Source organism: Ambystoma mexicanum, chromosome 2p (genome assembly GCF_040938575.1).
Source record: "Ambystoma mexicanum isolate Mex_15411 chromosome 2p, UKY_AmexF1_1, whole genome shotgun sequence".
In the NCBI taxonomy this organism is placed as follows: domain Eukaryota; kingdom Metazoa; phylum Chordata; class Amphibia; order Caudata; family Ambystomatidae; genus Ambystoma; species Ambystoma mexicanum.
The window spans coordinates 1,090,642,414-1,090,655,337 of NC_090923.1; the positions used below are offsets into that span (position 1 = coordinate 1,090,642,414).

General features: G+C 47.3%; 1 protein-coding gene across 6 annotated transcripts in view; it reads left to right on the forward strand.

Annotated features, from left to right (window-relative positions):
• LOC138567144 (mucin-2-like) overlaps positions 1-12,924 on the forward strand; it is a 497,812-nt gene that overhangs the window by 329,244 nt on the left and 155,644 nt on the right. The window lies entirely within an intron of this gene.

A 12,924-nucleotide genomic window follows, 5' to 3' on the forward strand; every position in this document is an offset into this window, starting at 1 on the left:
TGAAAGGGTCAGGGGAATGATCCCATCAGAGAACAGGGACCTCTCCCAACCTGGGGTAGGCGCCCTAGCGGGGCGAATGCCAGAGCCAGTCCTACTCCCCTGCCCTGAACACACCATGAATGAGGCAAGTGGTACCACTTTCCATCACACAAAGTCATGCACCATCCATTCTGGCCAGAGTTCTTTTTGTTTCTGTCATGAATCGTCCCCACTGGAAGCTATGGGAGCAATGGAGGAAGGGATGAGCCATCTACGCTTCAGTGAAGCCAGTGCAGCATACTAGTGTTCTGTCTTTGTTTTGATGACGTGTTTAAATACGCGTCGGAAGCTTCACTCGGCGCGTTGCAACCCTGCGCTTCCCTTCGGGTTTACACGCTGCTCGAGTGTTCCGTATGCTACACGCTTTCACTCATTCCTCCGTTCTTACTCTGTTCCTCCCTCTTTGTCTCCTCCTTTTTGTTCTGCTCCTGAGCCACCTCTTCCGCGTTATCCTTTAATGCTTTCCATGGGCTCATGGTTCCGTGGTTCCGTGCCGCCAATTTATTTCGATACTTACTTCCTCATCCTCCTACTCCATTTACCTTCTGGATTCCCTTCCTGTTGGTTAGGACGACTCTGATCCCTCTCGGTTCAATCCAAGTTCCTTGTCAGCCACGCAGGTTCCGGTGCATCTTGGGAATTTTAGTCTTTACAATCGGAAAAGTAACCAACACAGAGAGAAGATCATATTTACCTGGGATTCAAGATACCATCAACAGAAGGTCTACATCAGGGTTTTTCAGCAAGGCTTTTCCCTGAAGTGGGGTGGACTCACTGGAAGCCCCTATTGCCGGCTTATTGCTTTTAGGCAGTGTGGCTTCCAGAAGAGCTTATCCTAAAACCTGCAAAGAAAAGTCTAACAACTCCTGGCGAGAAAGAAGAGACATTTCTTCCGAGAGCTCATCCGACGAAGCGTCCACAGGTGAGGAGGCAGAGGAGGTGGGAGACTTCAAGGGTGAATCTCTAACTGCTGCCAAGTCTGAGAGTTTCCTTTCAGAACTAGCTGGACCAGAAGGCATTTGCAGATCAGACTACCTCAGCGGGCCGCAGGAGAAAACTAACTGTCCCAGCAGCCTCCAATAACCCAGCCCCTGTAGAGACTGACGAGACACAACCCAATTTCCAGCAGGGACCTCATAGAGACTGTTCAATAGGCCACAGAGCAAAGGGGAATAGGGCTAAAATGGATTTTTATGCCTTGCTAATGGAACTTCTTACACCTAGGGAAAAAGACAGATGCAGACTGGACCCCAGGATCATGTGGAGCACATAGCCAATTGGGCAGTGGAGGGCAGGAAGACAAAGGTATAAACAGCCTGTGAAAACTGTAGTGTGAGTGCCATGTTCATGTGAGGACAGGAAGCATGCAGGTGGACTGAGAGACCAGGAGCACCACAGGTGGAGCAGAGCATTGAACAATCTGGGGAGCATCTGGATAGGAGTACATGCAAAGAATTGTGTGAGAGAGAATGGTAACTAGTGAAAAGAGTATAACTGAGTGGGAGTGTGCATGGTCGAGTGAAATGTAGTGGAAGGAGACCAAGCCTACAGTAGAGGTGTAATGAGAGTAAGGAAGTGTGAGTGGCAGGGATGAGAGACTGGGGAGTGAGTGGTTGAGTGAAAGCTACAGAGTGGGGGATGGGAACGACTGAAAGTAAGAGGGGTAGGAGAGAGTAGGTGCTAGGAGTAGGTGGGAGAGAAGCATGAAAAGAACCGAGGGACAGAATAGGCAAGAGGAGGGAGGAGAGAGTCAGGGTGGGATGAGGTAAAGAGGGAGAGGGTGAAAAGGAGTGGAGGTAGGAAAGAGAACACAACCGTAGGCCGGAGGTAGTAAGAGGTGAGAGCAGAAGGTAGGAGGAAGCTCAGGGAGAGGTGTGAACCAGAGCGGTTGCCAGGGAGAGTGGCTGAGGGAAAACCAGCACCATTCCTTTGTGAAAACCATCACTTGAGTAGGATTACAGTAGAGATCCCATAGGAAGTCCTGGGGGAGTCGGGTAGAGAAGTCCTCAGCCTTTAGGCCATCTCACGGTAGAGAGGTTATTGTAGATGATAGGGGTTACTGATATCTAGTTATCTATCTGACTGTGGGTGTCAGAGAAGACTGGGCTCAGTGGCGGGTAGCCCGGGAAGACTGAAGGACCAGTTAAAAGAGCCCTTTAGACGAATCACCCCACAGCCAACACCATCACCCTGCCACTAGCCAAGACATATGCAAATAAAAACCCTTGAACCATCCATTGAGGTTTTTAAGGCCTTCTGTGACAGTACACTACATGATTGAATATTCAAAGTGAGCAACTGAAGCAGAATAGCTGCCTAAAGCCCCATTCTAACACAAAGTTGGGGTAGGTCAGGATCAGGAGACCAGAATGGAGGCATCATAGATGACTTAGTTATCAATCACAAACCTATGCTGCCACTACTCTAAAAAGAAACTATACAAGGATGCGCGTCAGGCTGTTACAAAACAAGAATTTCCTCTGTTCAGAATCCTATACTAACAGGAGTTCTGTCCCTACTACTACAAAAAGAAACCCATAAATCCAACAAAGGTAGAATTGGGTCCTTGGACCTCACGTAAATTGTGGCTGGTTTCTGACTCAGACCCTGGTTTATCTTTCTCAATAGGGCTCCTCGCCCCTGGTGAACAGTCAAAGCAAGTGAGTTGAATGTCTTCAATCGCTCTCTCATCTGCACAATTCTATCAAGTCTGATAAAGGGCTCTTGTCCTCTTTTCTCCCTTAGGAATGTCTGGTGCATGCACGTTCCCCTTCTAAGGGTGTTCCTGTAATCCTTTATCGGGGAAAGTTCTGGCGTTTCCACCCTCGAGGTAGACCTTGGTTTTACCCCACCTTGAGTGTTGGTTCCTCTCACATGCTTTGGAATCTGGTTTCTCTCACCCTGCCTAGGGATTCCACTTTTCACCTGCGTTGGCATCTTGCTGCTCTTACTCCTATCTTGGGGTTTCACTTCTTTGAGGGGTCAGAAATATGTGGCGGACAACTTTGTTGAGGTTTGCCAAACATGCCATTTTATTAACCTTGAAAAGGTTTTGATAAATGCCATACTAATCCCTACCCGAAGTAAGATTTCCCTGCCTAAAATAAACTAAAGTAAACACTAACAAAAGGATTCTGTCCCTCACACTTATACATACAACTTAATAAGGTAACATATGGCAATTCAGACACAACAAAATCAGCAGTTATATTCAAGATCAAGTAACTGTTTCTCCTTGTAACCTGGCTCAATCTCCCTCCCCCAGATTCAATCGGGGTTTCAATCGGCAATTCAAAAGAATAAGGCAACACGGCCTTGGAGCAAACGTCCTAATAGATCTCTCAACTGAATTTAACCAACAGTTCAAAATGTTCAACAATTCTTTGGTCTCTCGGTTTGGAGCAGAGAGCTCTACACAACTTTTCTTCAAAGTATAAGGACGTTTCCACGGTTCATCAAGAACAAAAAAAAGGCGCGTCCATCAGGATATTTCTGTAATAGTTCACAACATACTTGCATCAGCAATGTTTGTCAGGATGTTTCCACAATTGGTTCACAATGTGCTTTTGTGGATTTGCCACTTAACCACACCACAGTACTAAATACATTTTTGCCTGGTCCACTCACTTGCCAGGCCTATACTACAAGGTCCCTTGTCCTTGTGTACTCCCGACAGGACTAGCAAAACTACTACTACTACTTGTAAAAGTACTCCTGTGGTTTGGTTGTATCTTTATACAACTCAAACAGTCTTATATTTTGATCAAATACAATTTGGACTACTACTTTGGGGAAAACATGACACACTGGTTCTGTTTGTTCAACACTAATGACTGCCACATGCGATGCAGGTTATGCTCCTCTCCTCCTGTAAATCTTTTGTCTGAACGGTAGCCTTCCTGACACTCTTGCCCCCCCCTTGCATTACCCAAGTGCTGACAATGGCCTTTTCTCACTTCTGCTCCTCTTTGGTTTAGGCAATGCTTATTTAGATCAGTTCCCTCTATTGCCTCTCTCTTCTTCTGACAATAGGTTTAGAAACAGCATGTTTCTTAATTGTCCCCTCTCGGCTTTGGCAATTGTTGTTTACACTTGTTTCTAACATTGCCCCCTTTTAGTGTTGGCAATTGTTTTGACCGTTAAGCTCACAATGAAAGTCTGCTGGTCTGCACTCCACTTAACATTTGCTTGGTATGCAAAAGAATTATCTTTTTGCTTAACATCAGTTCGACGTGCTTCACACTTCTGTTTCTGCCACTTTACTTCTTTTCTATTAGTTTGGTATTCAAAACTTCGGGCCAGCGGGCAGTTACACAGCACTCCGGGGTCACAACACACAAGTGAATTTACTGGATTTGCTGTGCACATCCGCTCGCCTCACTGCCTTTGGGTTCGTGGCTTCTTCTGCTACAGGCAATGTGGAAAACAGCCCTGCTTGGTTGTCCGTGGACCGTGCTGAGCAAAACAGGAGCTTTTCTCTGCTTCAAAAGCTCTCTGGTGCCTGCCTGCCACCAGAAAATGCTTTGCTGGGGGGAAGGCTTCCCGCCGCGCTACCTCTGCAACCACGATCTTCAGAAGGGAAGCTTGTAAAAATAACACTTCCAGCTGCACAATCTCTGCACCTCAGGTCTCTGAAGGAAAAGACCCTCTACGAACCGGCATCTGTACTGCAAGCTACAGCAGTTACGTAATGTTACTTTACTTCAGCTGCAACTTCTGTACTGTGGCGTCTCTGCAACCACTCCACCTTCCACTGCTACTCCCCTCTATGGCATGCACCTCAAGGGGGACTTTTTTGCCTCCCAGCTTACCTTAGGTGTGGGTCATTAGCCCTATTAACCTGCAAATGCAATCTAGGGTCTCTGCATCACTCCTTCGTCCCAGTACTTTCAGCATTATGCGACTCATTTTTAAAGGGGTTTCACAAGATTCTACTGAATGGGTTGGTTCTCTAGGGTAAGTAGAACTATCAGACTCCAATAAGTTAACATTTAAAGATTCAACTTTAATATTCCCCTGCTGAACATGGGAGCTTTCCTCGCTACATTTATGCTCAACTTTGGGAAGAAGATTCTTACTACCAATAAAGAATTGGTGAGAACAGATTTCACCATCATCCAGGCAAATAGCGTTGCGAAAGAATAGCTCCCTCTGACAGCAAGCTATTATATATACAGGCATTACTGACTCTTCCACTTCTGGAGGAGGAAAAATACTGTGTCCCTCCCAACCGAGTCCTCTGGCTCCCTTGGGAACCTGCTCCTCCCCAGGTGATGCTCCTGGCTAATACCACCGCTAGGGTTGGGATCAGGTAGCGGCTGCCTTCTGCTGGCCAACTGGGAGACATTTGGTAGGTTTTTTTATGAGGACTCTGCAGGAGTTGTCACACTTCTCTCTCCATTCGTTGGGGATCGGGTCTCTTTCACCCCCCTCAGAATTCCTCCTCTTTCACCCCCTTTTGGGTAGCCTCTCGCCCCACTTTGGGGTTTCACCTCTTTCACACCACCTTGGGGGCCCTCGCTTTCCCCCCGCCCCCCACCTTAGGGTTTCGGTTCTTCCATCCTGCCTTGGGGTTGTCTTTCCCTCACCTTGGGGGTAATTGGATTTACTCTTCCCTCTCTTGGCTCCCCAGAGCAACCACATACCTCTAGTTTTATGGCAGTGCTCCTCGGGAGATTCAGCCCATGCCTCTTCTCTGTACTCTGCTTCGGGCGAAGCTTGACCCCTTCTCCCTCAGACTGCTGCAGGACTCCAGTGCTGGTCGTCAGGTGGCTTCTGCTCCGTGCGGCTCCTCTTGGGCTACACCACTCAACTGTGCTTGTTTTGGAAATTTGGGGTCGGCCCAGCAGAGCCCCTAACTGATTGACATTCCGACATACAGATCCTCACAATAAGACCAAACCACGGGGAGAGCCAACAGGGTTATAGAACTTTGAAGTCCCAGTTTAGAAACACTTGTATACAGACAAGTTAGAAATGCCATTTATCAGTTCGGCAGTGTGGGTGCTTGGAGTAGGAGCTGGCAGTAGGAGTTTGAGCGCAAGGTAGGAGTTTGGTGTGGAGAAAAGAAGGTCTGTGACGAGAGGGGGCACATATGATGTCCCAAACAACCTCTTTCTAGTATTACCAAACTCCTCCTGACATAAGTAGGTGGGAGGGACGAGTCAGAAAGAGGAGCAGGAAGCTAGCAAGGACCCAATATCAGGAAAGAAAAAGAGGGGAAAGTTGGGCCAGGGCATGGGGCTATGGGCGTGACCCCCGACCTGAAGTGGTGATGACCATCATGGGGAGAGGAATGTGCATGTGCCATAATTTAGAGGAGGAGTCAGACGAGATACCTCTAGAGAGGTTGTGACAAGGGAATGAGTAAGTACCCTCAAGCCTTCCTGGGGAAACTAGGAAAGGCAGGCTCAGCTGCCTCGGTCACAAAGTTGAAGAGCAAAATAAGGAGGCCACCGCAAGAAATAGAAGCAGGCTACCAAAACCACTTTAATACCAAGTAGAAGAACACAGGAAGATACTCTGAAGAGAACGGGGATGGTGTCAAAACCCCTGCTAAACGGAAACCTATACTGAATCGTGAATAGCCCTGTTCAGTTTGTTTTGTTTCTTACAGTTTTTTAGACTGTTTTTTTGGCCACCCTGTCAAATTCCCAAAATAAAAGAATGTCGTTATCACTGCAATTCCATTTTGGCCTAGGAATTGATCCCGGTCATCTTTGTGAAAATGCTATATATATTGCGGCAACGAGGAATGAAGAGTCTGACCAAGTGGTGCAATAGTGATTGCTATAGACTCGTATTAAATGAAAACCATACCCATCTATCCCAAACTCTGATGTGGATTTCCAAACCTAAATTAAAGCAACTCGGGTGCTCCTCAGGAAGTCTGTGGGAGACTAAACAAAAAAGCACCGTCCCAGTCACAAAGGCTCCTGTTCTTTCCCTGCAAGGCATAAATTAGATTTCTAAAATGGATTAGCAGCGTTTGCTAATTAAAATGTTGATTAGCAGACACACCCATTTGATTAGCAATATTGTACTAATATTTGTAATGTCACACCTTATTTGGATCCTAAACCTAAAATGAGCATCAATACAGCATTTTTGTGTACCGCTGAAGTAAGATATTACAGACTAATCGGGCCTTGCAAATTCTTAAACATACCACTAGACCTGCAGGTTAATTTAGTTTATCTACTCGACCTAAAAGAAATGCACTCGACCCATAGCAACGGGTGACAAAAAAATGTAAATGTGCTTTCTGTAAAGTTGTGCATGTCACCACAAACCTACTTATGTTTGACACACTGCTGCCATACAGAAGCAAGTTATGCACAGTTAAACCTATTTGACATGGCCTGCAAAAAAATGTATGTTACAATGAAGGAGGGAACCTCCGAGAGACCTGATAAACTTGTGGAGGGTGGGGAAAAGTGAGAAGTTGGGCTTTTACAATAATGCATCTTAATTATTGATAAATGTCGGCACTGTTATTATGCTGCCTTGTTAAAAAATAAACATTTTTTTAAAAAAATGGTATGTTACATTTAAGTTTCAAAACATCCCTTGCAAATGGTACTCGCCCTTCATCAAATCTACTGGACTATGCACATGGGTGAGTGGATTTTGCAAGCGGTGTCTGAATGTCTGTAAAATGTAAAAGGTTAGCTGCATGGATGAACACAAATAAATAAATGCAACCAGCAGGTCACAAAACTAGATTTGCCACAAAGCAGTTGGCGGTGTGATCATGTACATTTTCAAAAGTGTTCACTCATCAATGTGATGCATCTTCCACAACAAAAAAAAAATCTAGATCACACAATGAGATTTAGATACACCAACCTAAACTTTACTGTAAACCATGGAGATCATGCAGTGTTTTACAGAAGCAATACTGTTGTTCTGCATTATGCAACAACTTACATTGTTAGGAATGGAATTGCATGACTGTAATAAAGTTACACATACTGGTTTTTGCCAAAGAGAATATATATTTACCAAAGAGGATACAGTTAGATTAATAAAAGGATCAAGATCGCTTCTGGTTTTCAATTGTTTCAAGGAGAATTTTTTTTACCTTGCACTTTGACGCATGAGTTTGTCACTTTAGAGTGAAGGAGATGATTACTATTGCACGCCATTCATTAGCCCATTTGAACTTGCAGTGAAAAGAGAAGAGGTTGGTGTGATCCAGAGTTGAATTTAGGTTGCTTTTGTTGTAACAGGGTAACTTAAATAGCTAGGTTTGCTACACAAGTGTCAATTTAATTGGCAAACCCACAGCATTGAATAGAAAACTGCTATGCGACACTGCTTATTTTATGCCTTGCCCTGTCACTACAACTAAACACTATGAAGTCCAGCTAGTGTTCTTAATCGAGGAGAATTACTCTTCTCCTCGATATGAAGCGGCCAAACGCCTCTTACGTTGTTCAAAACAAAAGTTCTACAAACGTACTGGGTTCTCTGTAACCCAAAAGAAAGTAAAGCAGTTTCATAAAGTTCTTGTGGGGGTAGGAGAATAACTTCCTTCTCCTAGCTGTTTCACCAATGTCTTTCGCAGTTCTTAATACGATTTGTTTCTCCTTTGTGGAGGTATGTCATGTTATTTGGCATTTATATAGCACTCTATATATTTTTGGTATGACCTCAAAGCGCTGGAAGGTTGAACGCCCTCGGGGAATGTAGTCCAGGTCAGTGAAGAGAGTAGGGGGTCATAGGGTGCACCGATTATGTGCACAGCTGATGAGATTGCCCGATGGTAGCTGCATCCTAGCATTAGGTGTGGTGGTATTTGATATCAGTTGAATGTGTGCAGTGTGGAGGGAGGTCACCAGGACTGGGTTTTGGCTGCGTTAGGCCTGTGTAGAACGCATGTATGCAGCTAAGCTGATTTTCGTGGGTATAGCTACGTTTTATCAGAATGTTGAAGTGTTGATGCAGTATTCTTCGTATATAAGCAGCTAGGCCGAACTGACCGAGTGCTGTAGCTGCGCTCTGATTGTGTGTTGGTGTAGAGTAGAGTGAGGATAGTGATAGGAGATGTGAGTGTCTGTGTGGAGTTATCATCTAAAGAGATCGGTATTCTGGATCTCAACTGCGCGTTTGTGATTGCTGCGTTCAGAGTGAAGTTAGTAGTGACAAAAAAGGTACATTCAGAGGAGTCATTGCTCGGGATTTCATTAAAGATTTGTCGTCGGGTTGCAGGTCTGAGTCGCCATAGATGGTCATAGTCTGTTTTATGGAAAGAGACAGCTTTTTAGAGTTTTGCGGAAGGTCATGTAGTCTTGGGTGTGTTGAATGTGAGGGGGAGTGAGTTCCACAGAGTTGGGGCTAAGGTTAAGAAGGTGGATCCTCACAGAGTTAGAGGTTGGAATCACTAGAAGGAGGGCAGTGCTTGATCTCAGGATGTGAGGTAGGGTTTTAACTTATCTTGTATGTACTTTGGGCTGGTTTTCTACCATCCACAATCTCTTTTCCCCACAATTCGTGAGCTGCCCCACTGGGAAGATGAAGCTGTTCCCCGGAGTCCCTTGACTCTCCCGCACCACACTCCTGTGGAACTAGAGGGGGAACTGTGTCACAAATTGGATTAATAACTTCTTCATAGTTTACAGTCTCAGAGGGATTCGGTTAAAAAAAAAATTCTAGGTGGTTTAAACTCAAAGAAAAAGGTTTAAGTAGCTTACCTGTAACTATGCTCTAGTGCGCCTGGTCCTGACAGCATCCCTCTGTGTCTCATTAAAGCTGATCCGGCAACTTGGGTGAAGATCTTAAAGATCAAATATGACTCAATTCATTTGTTAGGTGTCATTCCTCCTTCTTGGTGTTCGGCGATCATTATACCAATTTATAAGAAAGGCAGGTTAGATGACCCGAACAACTTTAGACCAATTGCCTTGAACGACGCCTCAGCAAGGAACAAGTTACTTACCTGTAACTGTTGTTCGCCAGCATGGGTCTGGCATGGATTCACATGCTCATGAATATTCCCCGTCGTCAGGCTGGGAATCCTCGGTAAAGAAAAAACCAGTATCAGTTTTGTTTCTGATCTGTCTTTCGTAGTAGTAACCAATCACTGATCTCTGCGTCATACTAACCACAGCCAATGACTGCCCTCTCCCTAAGCCCCGCCTCTGGCAGCCATCTTCAGATTTGGTAGCACGTGAAGTGGCAGTATGACCAAGTGAAGAGCCGCAGAGGGGTAGGCGGGAGGGTTCGCATGTGAATCCATGCCAGACCCATGCTGGAGAACAACAGTTACAGGTAAGTAACTTGTTCCTTCTCCAGCATGGGGTCTGGCATGGATTCACATGCTCATGAATAAAGAATACATAGCAGTACACACATGCACAACCACGGGAGGTGGCAAAGGCTCAACATTAAGCATTACATCAAACTCAACATTAAGCAATTCTTACCTCCTCACCAGGCTCACCTTAGGCGAACAGGTTGCGCAGCACTGCTTGGCCAACCATGGACTCCTCCCTGGAATCCCGATCGACGCAGTAGAATCTCGTGAAGGTGTGCGTCTACCTCCACGTAGCAGCCCTGCAGATGTCCAGCAGGGGCACACCAGATAAGAACGCTGTAGTAGCAGCGATCGCTCTGGTCGAATGGGCTCTCGGACGGCCTGGCAGCGGTCGGTTAGCCAACCGGTGACAGTGCATGATGCAGCCGGAGAGCCATCTGGAAATAGAACACTTCGAGAGAGCCTTCCCTTGATTCACATTCCAAAGTTTACGAACAGCTGTGATGTCCTCCGGAAACTCTTCGTGCGGTCCACGTAGAACTTCAGCGCTCTAGCCACATCCAGCGAGTGCAAAGTCCTCTTGGCCGGCGACGAAGGAGACGGGAAGAAAACAGGTAACACCAAGGGCTCGTTAAGATGGAAGTCCGACGGCACCTTGGGCATGAAGGAGGGGTGTGTCCTAAGCACCACCCTCGAGGCATGGAAAGTCAAGTACGGTGCTTTGCAGGATAGGGCCTCGATCTCTCCCACTCGTCGTGCGGAGGTAATGGCCACCAGGAACGCAGTCTTCCACGACACAAACTTCATAGGTGCGGAGTGCATCGGCTCGAATGGGGGCCCCATGAGCCTGGTCAGCACCACGTTAAGTTCCCACGCCGGGGCCTTCACCGGCGGAAACGACCGGAACAGTCCTTTCATAAACTCTTTTACCAGTCGATGGGACCATAGGGACGTCCGTCCTGTGGTTCTGGTATATCTGGAGATCGCCGCCAGATGAATCTTAATGGAGGCATGGGCTAGCCCAGCCTTTGCCAGCGATAGCAGGTACAGCAGCACTTGAGGGGCCGTAATCCATAGGGGGTTGATCTTCTGTGCTCGGCACCAGATAGAGAACCTCTTCCACTTATGACCGTAGCATTTGAGAGTCGAGGACGCCCTGGCCTTTGCAAGAACCTCTCTGCAATCGGCCGGTATATCGTAGCCTCCAAACTCTAGCGCTGCAGGAGCCAGGCCTGCAGGTTCAGCGACGCCGGGTCGTGGTGGAAGATGGCGCCTCCTTCTCTGGAGAGAAGGACCGCGTCCACCGACAGCTTGATGGGAGGGGACGTTGACAAGTCCAGAAGGTCCGGGAACCAGATTTGCCTCGGCCACGCCGGTGCGACGAGGATCATCCTGCACCGGGACCTCTTGAGCTGGCTGATGAGTCGAAGCAGCAACGGCAACGGAGGGAACGCATACAGGTATAGGCCGTCCCAGGGGAACGAGAACGCATCGCCCATGCTTCTCGGCTGGGGAAACCTGCTGGCGAACCTCTTGCACTTCGAGTTTGTCGCTGTTGCGAACGGGTCGATTTGGGGTTTGCCCCATCGTCGGAAGAGTAGATCCACCTGATCCTGGCGCAGTTCCCACTCGTGACACGCGCGCAGCTCCCTGCTGAGCGAGTCAGCGATGGTGTTGCTGTAACGCTCACCTGATTCCCGCAGAGGCGCCGGTCTTGACTGGGTGAATGCCGTGTCTTCAAAGGTGATGTGTAACACACGGTTGGTTCCTCGGGCTGGACCTCTGTGCACTGTGTGTCTGACTCGGAGTGAAAGATGTCTGCAGATAGAAAATATGGGATTAATGAACTGGGGTTATTGGGTGCGCCTCTCCTCTTCCCTTTCTCTTCTCCTGTAGGACCCCAAAGGTTAACGATCTCACCTTAGGTAGGTGAACGCCGAGCTCTCCATCTGCCTCGGGGGCAGGGTGCCGTAACCACTTTCTTCACTGGATAAGGGTGCAGGCCTCTTGACCTCAGAGGACTGCTGTCCGTCGTTTACTGCACGAACGGTAAGTTCTGGGCACTTCAAATGTCTTAAAAGTCTTTAAGTGCGTAAGACGTGGCTGCTGTGGAGCGGTGCTGAGGAGCACGTGAGTATGGCTTTTGACTTATGTAAAGTTCTTTTGTAATGATACCTCTTGTTTTGCAGGGTTCCGGCGATGGCGGATGGCGGGCTGAAGAGAGTCGAGGATCGAACCCGCGTGAGGAATAGAAGCGCTTGGAAGCACGTAAGTGAGCGCTTGTTGCCTGCTTCACAATGCGCACTGTCTCTTTTATCTTGCAGGTACAAGTTCGGAGCTTTAGAGAAGCTGAAGGGTGCTGGGATACCCGCTGGTTTCGGCGTGGGAAGGAGTGATGGCACGTGAGTAGTAAAGTTGCCCAAAGTCTCTAAACGCACCTTCTTTTGTATTTCAGATGCGGGATGCAGCGCTGAAGGCCTCCGGAGCGTGCGAAGAGTCGGTAAGCCTTTGTCTTTCAGATGCCGGAATGCAGCGCGAGGCGTTGGTGACAACCGATGGACCAGGTAAGAGATGCGCTGCCACTGAAGACCGTAGTGCTAACCTGTTCTTTCTTTGTCGTTATAGGT